Raw genomic sequence first — 15,854 nt, forward strand, 5'->3', positions numbered from 1 at the left:
CTAGCTTTCTGGACCATTGTGGCTGCGAGCGTATTACCCGCTAGTGGTAAAGACGCGAGCTTGCTGCGAGCGTATCAGCCGCTAGTGCTGAAGACGCGAGCGTATGGTCAGTGTGAAATGACGTCCCCTCCCGTGCTAGCTTTCTGGACCATTGTGGCTGCGAGCGTATTACCCGCTAGTGGTAAAGGCGCGAGCTTGCTGCGAGCGTATCAGCCGCTAGTGCTGAAGACGCGAGCGTGTGGTCAGTGTGAAATGACGTCCCCTCCCGTGCTATCTTTCTGGACCATTGTGGCTGCGAGCGTATTACCCGCTAGTGGTAAAGACGCGAGCTTGCTGCGAGCGTATCGGCCGCTAGTGCTGAAGACGCGAGCGTATGGTCAGTGTAAAATGACGTCCCCTCCTGTGCTAGCTTTCTGGACCATTGTGGCTGCGAGCGTATTACCCGCTAGTGGTAAAGACGCGAGCTTGCTGCGAGCGTATCAGCCGCTAGTGCTGAAGACGCGAGCGTATGGTCAGTGTGAAATGACGTCCCCTCCCGCGCTAGCTTTCTGGACCATTGTGGCTGCGAGCGTATTACCCGCTAGTGGTAAAGACGCGAGCTTGCTGCGAGCGTATCGGCCGCTAGTGCTGAAGACGCGAGCGTATGGTCAGTGTGAAATGACGTCCCCTCCTGTGCTAGCTTTCTGGACCATTGTGGCTGCGAGCGTATTACCCGCTAGTGGTAAAGACGCGAGCTTGCTGCGAGCGTAACAGCCGCTAGTGCTGAAGACGCGAGCGTATGGTCAGTGTGAAATGACGTCCCCTCCCGTGCTAGCTTTCTGGACCATTGTGGCTGCGAGCGTATTACCCGCTAGTGGTAAAGACGCGAGCTTGCTGCGAGCGTATTAGCCGCTAGTGCTGAAGACGCGAGGGTATTGTCAGTGTGAAATTGCGTCCCCTCCCGTGCCAGCTCTCTGAACCATAGTGGCTGCGAGCGTATTACCCGCTAGTGTAAAACGAAGGGGAAGGATATTAGGATTTTTGGATAGAATGAAAGGTAGTTGGTCTTATTGTGCATGAAGAGGGATGCGCATGATGTACGGGGAGGATCCATGATTCCTTCTTAATCACTCCACGGAAACCTACATAAATCGGTAGAATATTTTAATAATAGTGAAAGTTAGTTAACACAGAATACAGTCTTCCGGCAGGATTTTTTACAGGTATCAAATATCATTTTCAGGCAGTGTTTACAAGTATCAATTCTTCTTTAAAACATTAACATACAAGTTCCTATTCTACCCACATGCAGCATAATAGTTTTGACTCTGTCTAAGACTTAGATATTTATGAGGTAGAACACGAGATTTGGTGATCTTTGGTTATGATTTGGTGTATTCTCAATTTAGATGCGTAAAGCACTGATAATACTTACCGCTCGCGGTCTAGAGGCAAATCTTTTTTTAGTACCCTCGTTGAAGATATCTTGATTGTAGTCACTATGAATATTTAGCCACCTGTATCAAGAGAAAATTATGATATAGTAATAATATTCACATTCTTGTTTCCGTTTTCTAAATTGCAGAATGCATATTGCGTACGTTAAATTAGCAAAAAGGCGAAAAAGATTGAAAAGGACAATAAAGTTTTTTCCTATATTTTTATTGCCTTAATGGAAAGATTCCTTTCCCTTGGGCTACAACCTTATCGCGGTGGAAAGGCTCCAAGAACCAAAAAATACCCTTATCCCCCTCACTTAGGGTATTTACTTGCTCTTCATTATCCGAGTCTTCGTCGGATAGATCAATATTTCTGATTACCTCCTCCTCCTCTAGAATATCCTCGAGAGGGCACGTTGGCGTATAAAGCGCGCCAATCTTCGAAAACCAAGGATTTCAGTATTGTGCGTACATTCTTGTCTGGAATGGCCTCGTGTATTCTTACAATGTAGTTTTGACTGTCGATAGTGCGAGTTTTCAAAGGTCTAGGTAATGAAGCTAATTTAAATATAGATCGGCAAGAGGAACTACGTCAACGTCAAGACGTACAAAGTATGCTGCGCGACCGTGTATATCATCCTTTGCTATTCTTGAATGGCCTCGCTTATTCTTACAATGTCATTTTTTCTGTCAAAAGCGCGAGTTTTTAAAGCAAAAAGTATTGCAGCAATTGTTTTTAGATTGGCAAGGAAACCCGACCCCCGGGGCGTATACATTACGCCGCACAACCAGCCTCGTATCAACAGTGTGCCTTTAAATTTTTATTACCTATAAATGCACGAGCTTGAACTAATTTCTACAAATAAAGATAAATTTCAACAAAAATCAAGTATTATCGTATAAATGAATACATCGTGGACAGAGTACGCCACGCTCCCGGTCGTGTAAAAATATCAGGCATGCCCGCTCGAGGGTTAAATGCCTTTAGTAAGAAATTGACAACATGGACGAAATACAATATAAAATAAAATTGTAATGTCACGATAAACTGAAAAGAAGTTAGATACTGTGCTCACTAGAATAAAGAGAACAGGGACGTAATGTAATATAAAATAAAACGGTAATGTCACGAATTGGTAATGGCAAATTGAAAAAAAGCTACAAATAGTGCTCACCATAATATGCCTTGAAGGAACGGAATAAAATGTAATTTTCGAAAACTATTCTCACCAACACGAAGGCACAAGTGGTATTATGGAACTGGCGTCGGAAGAGAATAAAACCCTATTGTAGGGGAAGGCGACGAAACGGAATCGTTACGGGACGCGAATGCGCGTCCATAGGCTTCCTGGCAAAACACTCCGGACGCGTATTCGCGTCCGCCGGCTTGAATGTGTTAAAAGACCAACGCCCGTTAAAATGACAGGTGAGGCGTTTCTATTTCACTTGTAATGGTAACGCGAGCTTTTTATCAAGAAATCACTGCATTGCTTTACGTCTTGCCATTTTGATGTTGCAATATGATGACTTTCTTAGACAAACGTAACTTCCTCCATGACTGTCAGCACGAATTCCAAAAGGTAGATCATGCGAACCACAGATAGCGTTCTTCCTTCGCGACGTTATAAAATCTGGCGACGTTTTTTTCTATATTTTAAGAAAGCTCTCGAGACTGTACCTCACATAAACTTTCATACAAATTACAGCCATTCGGATTAAACGAAACAGTTTTAAACTGGATAGGATACTTTCTCAGTGATCGTAAAAAGAAGTAGTTCTTGACGGTATTACCTCTGACGTTGTATATGTTACATTTGATGTTCCACGAGAAAGCGTAAAAGGGCCCCTGTTGTTCATTACATACATTAATGATCTCGTTCCCGTATTAGATTTAAAATACGTTTATTTGCTGACGACGCGGTCATTTATCGCGAAATTAGTGATCACTCTGACAATGAAATTCTATTATCTGACCTAAACTACGTTCAATTATGGAGCCCGGAGTGGGGATTGGAACTTAATATGAGCAAATGCATGGCGGTACATTTCTTCCGGAATTTTCCCAACTCTAACCATGTTTATGCAGTGGATGGTATTAAAATAAAGGCAACAGACGAAGTGAAATACCTGAGAGTTACGATAACCTCGAACCTCACATGGGGAACGCATAAAAAGAATATTTGCGGCATAGCCCTGAAGAAATTAGGATTCGTCAAGCGTATTGTGGGAATATTTTCGCATGAAAAAGCAAAAGAAAGTTGCGATTTCGTACTCGTCCGACTGCATCTTGAATATGCAGCGAGCGTATGGGATCAGAATGGATTGAATCAGGATGCAGAAAGACTTAATCCGCGAACTGAATAAAATACAAAGGAAGACTGTACGTATCGTCAAAAACTGTAAGGGGCGTACAGACAGTGTTACCCAAATTTTATGCGAATGAGGCTGGGAGCCGCTGGAGACTCGGAGGCTGCGCGATAGCCTTAGATAGCTTGAACAATTGCGAATGGATATCTTTAAGGGCGACATGGGGAACATAATATTAGAGCCACACTATATTTCCAGGTGCGACAGAAGCGATAAATTAAGCGAAATGTTTTGCTGAACGGATAGATATGGTAATTCGAGTTTCCCCCGAACCATGAAGGACTTTAATAAACGCTAGTCCAAACTTCTTTAGAGTTCTTCATTTTTTGCAGCTGTAAAAAACTGGTGTCCTAACACCCCCTGCCACACGCCTTTTAGGCGGCTTAAGGGGTATTATGTAGATGTAGTTGCAGATGAAGTATTGCGGGTTCGAACAAAAATTACCATTGTATCACTGCATCCAGGTAACCATTACCCTGACCATTCCAGTGTTAAGAAATCTGTCACGGTCTCCGCCGCGATTTCTGTGCATGCCCACCAGCTGAGGGAAAATTTTAGTTACAGGGACTCTTCGCGATCCGACTTGCGTCCGAAAAAACAGGCTCTGGCGTCCCGCAGACCTCTGACCCCCTACTCCCCCTCCTCGCCTCCCCTCCCGGGAGCCCTCCCAACCCGGCGACGTGCGCAGTCTGAACAACCAAGGGGGCGACAGAACTGTAATATATCGTTTAGAAAACCTCTAGATTTGATTTTCTGGAGCCCCAGTGGTCCAACGGCCTGTCCAACATAGAGGCGCTGGTGTAGCCTGTTTTTCTGGGAAGTCTGCTGGGCAGTAATAAACTGGGGGCTGCCATATTGAATCTCGTTGTAAACAAAGGTGGTATTGAGGCTTATTGATAGATATTAGTGTTAACTGCAGACTTTTTATTGCTGACATTGTCCCTTACGATTTTGGAAGTTGCTTGAAGAAGGCTACGAGACTCAATGATCTTGACTATTGCTAAATTGCGTGGGTATGAAATGTATTTGGAGATGAAAATGTGAGTAATTCTGTTTCCTCCATTATTCCATTTTGATTTCAACCTGTGATTAGCTAACTTTTTCTCATGTTTTCAAAATTTCATGGTGTCTTGTATTCCTTATATTTCAATGTATTTTTCATTGTACTTGCAGTACTTGTAGTGTTCAAACTACTCATTTATCGCTACTGCTTCGCTTTGGTTTGTTTAACCTTACCATTTTGTTGGTTATGTATGTAATTTGCTATTTCAACTCTGTCCTTCCAACTGTTTAATTGTCATTAATTGAGCATTATCCATTAAGTGTTCTACGATATTTACATTTCTTAAAACTTTAATGTCTTTTATTTTGAAGTAAGAACCTATATACTACATTGTTGTAAAATATTCTTCGCTTTTCTCGTTTTCCACATTTGGAATGCTTTCTTTCGTATAAGTGATGGTTATTAACTTATAAGAACCTTTCATTTTAAGACTACTCTGCCAAGATATGTTGTATATCTTAATGGGTACTCATCATGAACAACTTTATACGAAATAATGTCCTTTCATAATTAAATAATTATCTTCCATGAAATGATATCCAAACTTGCATACTTATTTCTAGTGAAGTGTTGTTATGGTCTATGGTTTCAGAATTAGCATTATATTCCCTGTACCAGAGCTATTGCGAGATACATCTACCTCAAAGAAAATTGGGTCACCCTCATTGTCTATAACTATCGTGTGTTTACTTAAGTAATGGAATCTTACTCCTATTACGCAAAGACTGCTCATATCTCATTGCAACGTACTGCTGTCATTGATATTTGTTGCTTGTGAATCTCATGTGCTTGTAAAATTGTTAACTTCCACAGATTTCATCTATAGAATGCCATATTTAAATTGTTATTGTTGTATTTCTTTTACCAGTTATTGTATCAATAAATACCAACGTCCACTGAACTAAGTTTCCATGATCATTATTCTTACCAACCACCAGATCGTCAGTTGACCTTGTACATTAATCTTATATTATGGTTACTAGTTAAGTAACCTGGGGAAGTTCATCGGGATGATTTTCCTACATTCATTCCTTTTAAGTTTCTCGCAATTGCAGTAGCATTATTAAACCTGAACAGCATGCCCTATCGTGACGCGTAAAAAAAGTTTGAAACGCGCTGAGATGGGCATTCAAACTTCGCGGCAGCCTTGGACCACTGGCATAGATGGCACTGATGTATCAAAACCTATACACATTATCCTTAGGGGTTTGTCGCCCCCTTGGTTTGAACAGACACGCTCCGACGCAGTCCTCTCCGCCATGCCTCCCACTTCGCCCGCATCGGGTCCCATTTTAGTGCAGCCAGCTGTTTCTCTCTCGATGGCGTACATCGCCATATGGCTGCAGAGTGGATTTTGTCTTCCTCTCCCAAGTTTATGGGTGAAAGCAGCAGAATATTTATTTTGAAATGACAGGAGTTATATTTTTGTTTTGTTTTATTTTATCTTACAAAGTGTGGTAAGATGAAGAGTAAATGTTTTCGCGGAGTGTGACCTGAGTGAGCGTGTTTTAACTTTGAGGAAACTTCATGATTGGAGGCATAATTGTGAATTGGGGAAACTCCTTACTATTCCCAGAATGTTGGTGAATTTATATTAAATCCTGGTGAAAATAAAACTTGTATCTGTTATACTTCATCTCGTCATAAAAGGTGGTGACTTATCTTCCTTGGTGGTGCATCTAATGCATGCACCTGGCGCTCTATTAATAAAAATATAAATATAAATTGTCTACCTCTCAACCAAGGTTTTGGGGAACCGCCCCATCTCTACCTACGTTCACCAGGTCTGGGCTATGCCTAGGTAACATACAAGTTCAATTCAGTAACTCGCATAACTTGTCATTGTGGGATTTTGCGTCGCAAATACTCATCTATACGCATTTTAATTTAGAGTATTAAGCTATTTTATAGAATACTTTTAAGGGGACATCACTTGAGTTAAACGAGCGATACGCCGCACAGTGGTCTGAGATGCCCTTTTCGGCGGACAAAAGTCGATTTTTCGATTGCGTTCAAACCATCCAAAAATGCTAAATATGTGAAGCTAAAACATCATTCCATTGTAAATAGATCTTTATATCTTCCTTTACTGCCCATTTTTCGAATTACAGGAGTGATTTTTAGCGAAAGTTGTTTGAGTGTAATTTCTCAAATTTATGACGGCTTTTTAACTTGATAAATACCATAACCAATTGCCATTTTTTTGTTTTCTTTTGAGTTTATTTCAGCAAACTCACCTTTTTTATGATCCATAAACCTAATTATTAATGTTATGAAAGCGTCCGGGGTGTCAGGATAGCGCGCTATAATATCATATGCAAATATTTTTTTTAATTATGCACATTTAGAGATATAAAAAAAACCACGCTCTACCACTGTGTTCTCATGTAATAGGATGCAAAGAAAACACTATCCTTGAAGCAATTTAGAAAGAATTATCTACCTTTAGTTGCCTTTTTTAAATTTATAAGCCGAAATGTGTTACAGAGACGCCTGGCTATCCTAACGCCATGGCGCGCTATCTCTCGGCAAGTCGCTTTCGCTGATAAAATCCTCCGTTTTGAGTCTCTCTATCAGACGCAATTGGTTAATTTATTAGCATTATCAGCACCAATTTTATCCATGCCTAAACACTACATGATTCAGTGACCATATCAGGAACAATATAGCCCATTTGACACGGCTTAAACTAACAATTCGGCTGCCACTAGGCTTCTTCCAGTGTGCGACAACTCCAGCTATTGTTAAGATTCCTCTAATTGTTCAGTGAAAATTGAATACTTATTTTCTATGAACCAGTCTTCGGATATGGCACTCGTGAAGGAATATTTTTTTCAATTTACGAGAGAAGTGGGCCGAGAAGGACAGCGTTCGTTACAAGCATCTATATGAGTACATTTTAAGGTAGGTGAAAGTGATTTAATTCCGAGGTGCAACATACTAAGGTGATTCATTAACCCATAGTTGGCGTATCATATCATTTTTGTGTCTTATTCTAAGGCCACAAGGAAGGTCGAACGTGAAAGATGACAGGAAGCTAAGAATTCAAAACTGGCTGTTTTCTTTCATTACTCGGGCGACACTGAGATGGTAAAAGAGCCGTAGAACAATAAACGTGTTTTTGCAGAACAAAAATATGTGGGTTAATTCAGATATTGATTTTTTTGGCGGGAAAAAATCAAGCCCCAGATAACGAGCTCGGAAACTTCTCAACCCTCTACCTCGGGTAAGTTCAATGTTATCGATGGCATATATTATAGCATTTACGTAAATGAGAGTATTACCTATCAAATGATTGATTTTATTTAGGTGTGTAGTCCATTCAGTCGTCCGTGTAAGAATTTTGAAACGTTGTGCGAGCGATCAAAGCGGAGGAGAACCACGGAATTGCTCGACACTTAGACCATATAAGAACTAGACCCGCCATTCCCCACCCCTACCCATATCTCGCCGTGTGGCCAACATCTCCCCTCCGCTCCCTTCCTTCCCCACCCACTTTTAAAGCGACGTGACGTCACGGTTGGGACGCTCATCGTCGTAGCGCATTGCTACGAATCGGGATTCACTGTATCACTGCGGTATTCTGACAATTTTCTTCGCGATTTTTCAATTAGAAGTACTAATATTTATTGCGTTATGTACAAGAAGTATTCTCTCAGCCATGGTTGGATTGGTGAACTTACAATTAATGAACAGTGGCATTTTTCGGCATTGGCAGCGACGAAAAAATATTGTGGCAGTAAAATGAAGACAAAGCCCTTTGTAAACTTCCGCAGATTTTTTTCTTATCTCGTTAGCGATCTAGCATCATTCGGAACATCGTTATAAAAACATGAAATCTTGCACAAAAATTGTAAACGGGTGGAATTTTATATAGGAAAAGGGTCATGGTGTAAAGAATTTGCCGGTCGTCCACGAAGTAACGCGGCAACGCCTTCGCATATAGTAATTTTTAAACGGTCAATTATGCGATGCAAATTGAACTGCGCGCTAGCGCTACTAAAAAGGGATGTCAACAAGTCAGAATTCATATTATTTAGGTAAGTAATTTAGTTATTTCATAAATGCATAATTTTTTACTTAGCAGACAGCTCTCGTGTTATTTATATTTTGTGATGGTGGAAAAAGGTCTAGCGCCGGCATTGCAAGTGACACCCACGATTTACATACGCTACGGAAAATTCTGGGAATAAATAATACCTATTAACATATTTATAATTAGAAAGAAAGAGAGGATTGGATTAAAATAATTTTAGAGATAAATTTGTTTTAAAAAATCAATTATATATATTCATTGAATAACTTAATAAATAAATTCTTGTAATTTTGTACGTATGTATTTTTTTAAACTCTTAATGACATAATTTATTTTTTAGATTTTTGTCATAATGCGTAACAAAAGAGGATGCAAATTCAAAGATCATTTAAGAAGTGAATCACATTTCATTAAAAAAATCCAGGAGCGATTACTTTGTCTAATGTGTGAAATGTACGGGTAGTTTTCTATTTTTCACGGCAGTAGGAATGATATTTCAAAGCACTTGGAGACGCAAGAGCATAAAAGATATTTAAATACTTCTGCATCTTCCTCCAAAATACAATATTTATAATAAAAACGAAGAAAAGAAACTTGCATCAGCAGAAGGATGTCTTTCCATGCCATTTTTCAGAGTCATTCCTTCAGATCTAAGGCCTGTACATCACAAGTTATCAAAACGGTTTTGCTGCGCACATGATAAACAACGCCGTTCAAAAAGCTGCTGTTTTGTTGCCCGCAGGTGAGGAAAATATTTTCATTAAAATATATTTCTATTTCTACATTACACTGTGCGTCTTCAAATGCTGAAAGAATTTTGTGAAACTGCGGAAGTCGCATGTATAAGAAAATACTTGGTTACTGTAAAACGCGCTAGTTATCTCTTTCGTCAGCAGTAGATAGAATTTTTAAATTATACCACACCATGAATTCCTACTTTCTATATCAGGTTTAATGTCCTAGAATTGTAGAGGAGAGTTTTGAAAAGGAATCCTCAAATTTAGCTAGAGTTTAAAAACAATCAATCACCTTTTTTTAAAATGCTATTGAAGTTATTGAGGGTGATAAAATTTTGGTAATCGAAGTAGCGAATGAAGTTTAAAATATCTTAATCAAAAGTGGTCAGAAAGTCAAAGCGGTCGACTAAAATCTCTATGACTTTGACCCCCAATATGACTTTCGGAGGTCAAAGTAAATTGTTGTACGAAGAATGAACTGCGTAACCGACTTTGGCACCGTTCAAAACCTATGGTTTGACACGTTGGTTGTCATGATGGCCAGACATTTAACTCTATGACCTTTGACCCCCATTGAGACCTCGGTGGTCAAAAAATCAACAATACGGATCTATTAACTGAAAAATCGACTTTGGCACCCTTCAAAACATATGGTTCGAAACCTGTGTGTCACGATGGCCGGACGTTTACCTCTATGGCCTTTGACCTACGTATTAACTTTGGAGGTCAATTAGTGAATAATACGGGTATTTGGACAATACCAATGACTTGGGTGCCCTATAAAATCCATGGATCGACACCTTTGTTGGTATATGCTATTCTTTTTGCCACCCTTATGACCTTGACGGTGACCTTACTGGGTCAAAGGCTGAATTTTCGTAAATGAAAGTGTTTTTTTCGGGTTTCATGTGTCCGAAAACCCAAGAATTAACATTTTGGTCAATGAAATTCAGACATTTTTCAATATCGATTTTTTACATTAAAACCACATAAGGCAAATTAAAATTTTTGGTTTGGACCCACATTGTGAGGTCAAAAGGTCAAAATTGTAAAATTTTGCTTAAACTCAACAAAACTTAGGACCTTTCCCCGTATAAGTGTGCCAATTCTCATGAATATTGCTCGATGCAAAGTTACTAAAATTACGGGTTAAAAATGACACACGACCGTTGGGACAGTCTTAATATTCATTTTCTAGGAATGTCACCGTTAGGTTAATCTACTAGTAATAAGTAATATTTCTAAAATAATTTTGCCTTTTTATGGACCCCTCCCTTCATCCTATATGAGATATCGTAGGATTTTACTCCTCGCCTTCTTTCTAATCTCACGTAGGATTTTTCAAAATTCGTATTTTCAGTGTAAATACGTTAATCTAGGCTTAATTGTTTTGGGCTCATTAATAAAACGATTTGTTTAATTATTTTTATTGAAGATTACCGAGATCGCAATAAACTGGTTTTTGCGGAAAAAATTACGTGATACATTCCAGAACCCCTACTTTTTACCTAGAGGGGGTGAAGCCATGGTCTAGGGGGAGGAAAGCCATGGTCTAGGGCGGGAAGCCATGATCTACGAGGGGGGGCAAGCCAAGTTGTGACATTTTAGCATGAGAAAGATGAATTAAACCAACATTATAAGAACATTATAACAGCGCTTTTTTAGTTTATGAGATTATTTCATTGAAAAAATAGTTTTATTTCAGTTACTTAACTTATAATAATACATATCATTTTTCGTTCATGGTTTGAAGAAAATTTGTTGAATACTTTCGTTTTAATTCAGTACTGATTTTGCTTAAGGACTTTTGCGATTTTTGCTTCTAGGGGGACAGCTGCTCCCCCTGCCCTTCGCTGGGTACGCTCATGTTTACATATGACATTCTTAATCAATTTATTTAATACGATCGCTTCTCGCTTTATCTTGATTTACTTAGCTTTTTGCGCACAGTCAATGTTATTAAATGCCTTAGTTCATCGTAAAAATATATTTATTAAGTGAATAATCATTTTGCGTGCCCAATATCGTCACTTTTCAGCGACTTTGCAGCGGATGAGCGTTAAAATATCTCAAGCGCGCATACGGAATATCGTCTGCAGTCCCAACCGTGACGTCACGCTCCCTCATCCCACCCACTTCCACGCCGTGCGATGTTGGCCACAGCGTTCCGCCCGAATGGCAGGTCTACTTACTTAAATGGTCTAAGGCTCGACACTTAGACCATATAAGAACTAGACCCGCCATTCCCCACCCCTACCCATGTCTCGCCGTGTGGCCAACATCTCCCCTCGGCTCCCTTCCTTCCCCGCCCACTTTTAAAGCGGCGTGACGACACGGTTGGGACGCTCATCGTCGTAGCGCATTGCTACGAATCGGGATTCACTGTATCACTGCGGTATTCTGAATATTTTCTTCGCGATTTTTCAATTAGAAGTACTAATATTTATTGCGTTATGCATGAGAAGTATTCTCTCAGCCATGGTTGGATTGGTGGACTTACAATTAATGAACAAAGTTTCAATTAGAAACTCATCACCATTGGCATCCTTTAAGAGGAGGTTACACAAAGCACTTTTCACTTAAACAACTAGCTGGTAAATATACATGACACTGAGCAGCGCCTACGACAAAGTGATATGTAGTAGTTTTTCACAGGTTTTTCACGCCCCCCTTCTTGTGTGGGCGTATTCCTGCAGTGGATGTTTTCGCTGAAGGATACTACACCCTTATTTTTATGTTTTCCCACAAAAAATTTCACACGTACTTGTTAACCTTTTTTATCATTTCACCAACAGTGTATATTGTACTGTAGGCTGCATCTTCCGGGTTTCACCGCGTCGTGGTTGTGTTGGTGACAACAGTTTCTCCTGCATTCCAGCAGGCGTCTTCAGGTCGAAGTGATTATGCCGTGTTTTGGCTGCCGTTATATAGGCACCCCAGTGGTGTAGGTTCGCCCTGATTGGTCGCCTTGCGGCCAATAGCGTGGGGGTATGGGGCGAAGAGTCTCTTCCATGTGCTGTGGAGTGCGTAGCTATCCTCTCGATTGAAATTATGAGGATGTTTGGATATTTTAATCGCCTCTCGGATGATCCTCGGAAAATATCGGGATTCTCTGGCGATAACTTTTGTTTCTTCCCACTTGATGTCGTGTCCAGGTTCACTGAGAGTGTGCTCGGCCACAGCCGACAAATGGAATTGTTTGTTTTTCACCGCTCTTCTATGTTCTTGAATGCGGCACTTCACGGCTCTCCCGGTCTGTCCGATGTATGACATACCGCAACTGCATTCAATTTCATAAACTCCTTCGTAGGCGTGAGGAGAGATACGGTCCTTAGGAGTCGGAAGAAGTTCTCCAGTCTTCTTAACACAGTTGAAGCGTGTTGTTACGTCGAATTTTTTGAGGAGTCTCGCGATTTTTTCACTGGTGCCAGCCACATAGGGGATTGTCGCATAACCCGCTGCCTTGGGTTTCTCCGTTTTTGGACTTGGTGTCTTATTCTTGAGTTTTCTTTCCATCTTTGCGGTCCTTTTAAGGACCATGTCACTGTGATATCCATTGCTGGCCAGGGCCGTCACCAAATGTTGTTTTTCGGCGGGAAGTGAGAGTTGGTCAGAGATGGAGTATGCTCTGTGCACTAATGTCGAGATTAGAGCTGCCTTCTGAGTAGGGTGGTGGTGTGAGGAGGCGTGCAGATATCGGTCCGTATGTGTCGCCTTACGGTAGACTCCATGGCCGAGTTTTCCATTGGGTTTCTTCGTCACCAGTACGTCAAGAAAGGGTAGGCAGCCGTCCTTTTCCACAACCATGGTGAACTTGATTGAATCATGTTGGTTGTTGAGGTGTCGTAGAAAATTCTCCAATTCTTGCTCTCCATGTGGCCAGATGACAAATGTGTCGTCCACGTATCGGATCCAGAGGGTAGGTTTCTTTTTGTAAGAAGTCAGCACTAATTCTCAAATTCCTCCATAAACAGGTTGGCGATCACAGGGGACAATGGAGATCCCATAGCAGCGCCATCACTCTGTTCGTAGTAACGGTCATTCCATAAAAAGAATGAATTTCGAAGACAATGCTCCACAAGCCTGGGAAAATCTTTGGGTAATCCGTTATCGATGAGCTTTTCCACGATCTTGATGGAGTCGTTAATGGGTACGTTGGTAAAAAGAGACACGATGTCAAAGCTTACTAGCAGATCTCCATTCTTCACAGTAGTTTCCTGAAGTCGTTCAATGAAGTGCGTTGAATTCTTCACGAAGGACGACGAGTTTCCGGTGAAGGGTTGAAGTGCTTCAGCCAGGTATTGAGCCAAGAGGTAGGTGGGTGCGCCGATATTGCTGACGATAGGCCTGAGTGGAATGCCTTCTTTATGGACTTTAGGGAGTCCATAGAGTCTAGGTGGCTTGGACGCTGATGGCAGGAGTTTCCTTTGTACTTCTGCAGGTATGGAGGAAGTTTTGATGATACTCCTAGTAGATCGTTCTAATTTGGCTGTCGGATCGGATTTTAACTCTTTGTAGGTGGCACTACTCAGCAAAGTAGTGATCTTGTCATTATAGTCTGATCTCTTCATGATCACAGTAGCGTTGCCCTTGTCCGCGGGGATAATGAGGAGGTCCTCGTTATTCTTTAGCTCCTGTAATGCCTTCCTCTCCGCTGCTGTGGTGTTTGGTTTAGGTGGCCGTGTTTTCCTCAGGATCCGCGACACGTCCTCTCGAATCTCATCAGCAAAATTCTTGGGGAGACCGCGAATGGCAGCCTCTACTCCAGTCACGATCATTTCCTTGGGAATTATGCTTGGAGCAATGGCAAAGTTTCTCTCCTCCTTGGCGTTTCTTCAAAGATGCCGTGATTCTGACACTCTGCCACCCTGTGTCACAGTGAAACATCATCTAAAGACACCAACAGCAATGAGAATTCTTCGCCGAACCAGCGAAGCGATATTGAGAGAGAGAATCCACAACAACCGCCGCTCCATTCACCACTGTTCAGAAGAATTATACAGACTACACCTAGAATTGAGCTCCTCGCTGACAGCATCTGACTGGGATACTCTGGACCGAATTACGTCTGAATCATCCCGCAAGAAGTTTTCTTCAATCCAGGAGAAACAAATTAAGAAGTACTACAAACTCAAGAGCAGACAGCATCCCTTAGATGAGGTCCAAGGCCCTAAAAAGGACCATCGTACTATCGTGAACCTAACAGACGAACGGCTAAGCGATGCTGCAAAGTCAATTCTATCCAAGGGCTTGTCCCTGCCCTTTCTTTTTACTCAAAATCCTTACCTTAATCACAGTTTTCAGCATTTCAATCTTGATATTCACTTCATCTACATCATTTATATTTAATTTATCTCCTGTAATAATTCCCTCACCTCACTTTCTACTTCCTTTTCCTCTGTCAATATTATCTACACATTCCTGTATACCTCTATTCTTATCCTCCTTCTGGGTCAGAAATACGAGTTCCATAGCAAATCTTACTCCATATATCTTAACTAGACTCTATTTGCACTTTGGTGCTGTGATTTTCCCTTTAATTCTCCTCTTTTTATTTATTCCAAGGATTATCTCTATCTCATCTGTCTTGCTCCGATCTGCATCACTAGAGATATATTTTAACATGCATAGCTGCAACGTATGTAATGAGAAACAGTCTATGAGAATGTTCATGTCACAAAGGCAAATTTCTTAATAGATTTATGAAAGTGGAGTGGATGTAAGGGAAATTGCTTTAATAATCACTTCATAAATAGAACATGGTACGATAAAATTATGTGAGGAAGTCATATTATTGCGTTTATGATAATGGAAGCACATACGTTAACCCTTTCGCGCCGAATGCCACACCAGTGCGGCGACGATTTTTTTCCATGAACAACGAATGCCACACCTGTGCGGCGTTAATTTTCCTAACCTAAGCAACGAATACCACGCCTGTGCGGCACAGGTCGAAAAAAGTGACCGTGGTGGACACAATAGACCCACGGACGCGGTCGCCCCTCGTGATCCGCCTTAGTGCGAGCCCAGTCCAATCTTCGGCCGCTCAGGTCGACCCTTTCTTATCTTCTCCATGCGGTCAACTACTGTTATTTGCAGTGTGTTTTCCAAAACTATATTTGTTGCTTACTTTTCATATCTATTGCTATAAATGAATTCACCTTTTTTTGCCGAACACATGGAAGTTTCAAACAAAATTCTAACGTTAATATCAACGAAGTTATAGACCAACT

The 15,854-nt window shown here is 41.0% G+C and overlaps 1 long non-coding RNA gene across 1 annotated transcript in view; it reads right to left on the reverse strand.

Annotated features, from left to right (window-relative positions):
• Positions 1-1,179: 1,179 nt before the first annotated feature.
• The window catches only part of LOC124154608, a 55,692-nt gene continuing 41,017 nt past the window's right edge, over positions 1,180-15,854 (reverse strand). Inside the window, exon 3 of the long non-coding RNA XR_006863972.1 lies at positions 1,180-1,496. This is a non-coding gene — a long non-coding RNA (uncharacterized LOC124154608). The remainder of the gene's footprint in view (positions 1,497-15,854) is intronic.

This window comes from Ischnura elegans, chromosome 1 (assembly GCF_921293095.1).
Source record: "Ischnura elegans chromosome 1, ioIscEleg1.1, whole genome shotgun sequence".
Classification (NCBI taxonomy): domain Eukaryota; kingdom Metazoa; phylum Arthropoda; class Insecta; order Odonata; family Coenagrionidae; genus Ischnura; species Ischnura elegans.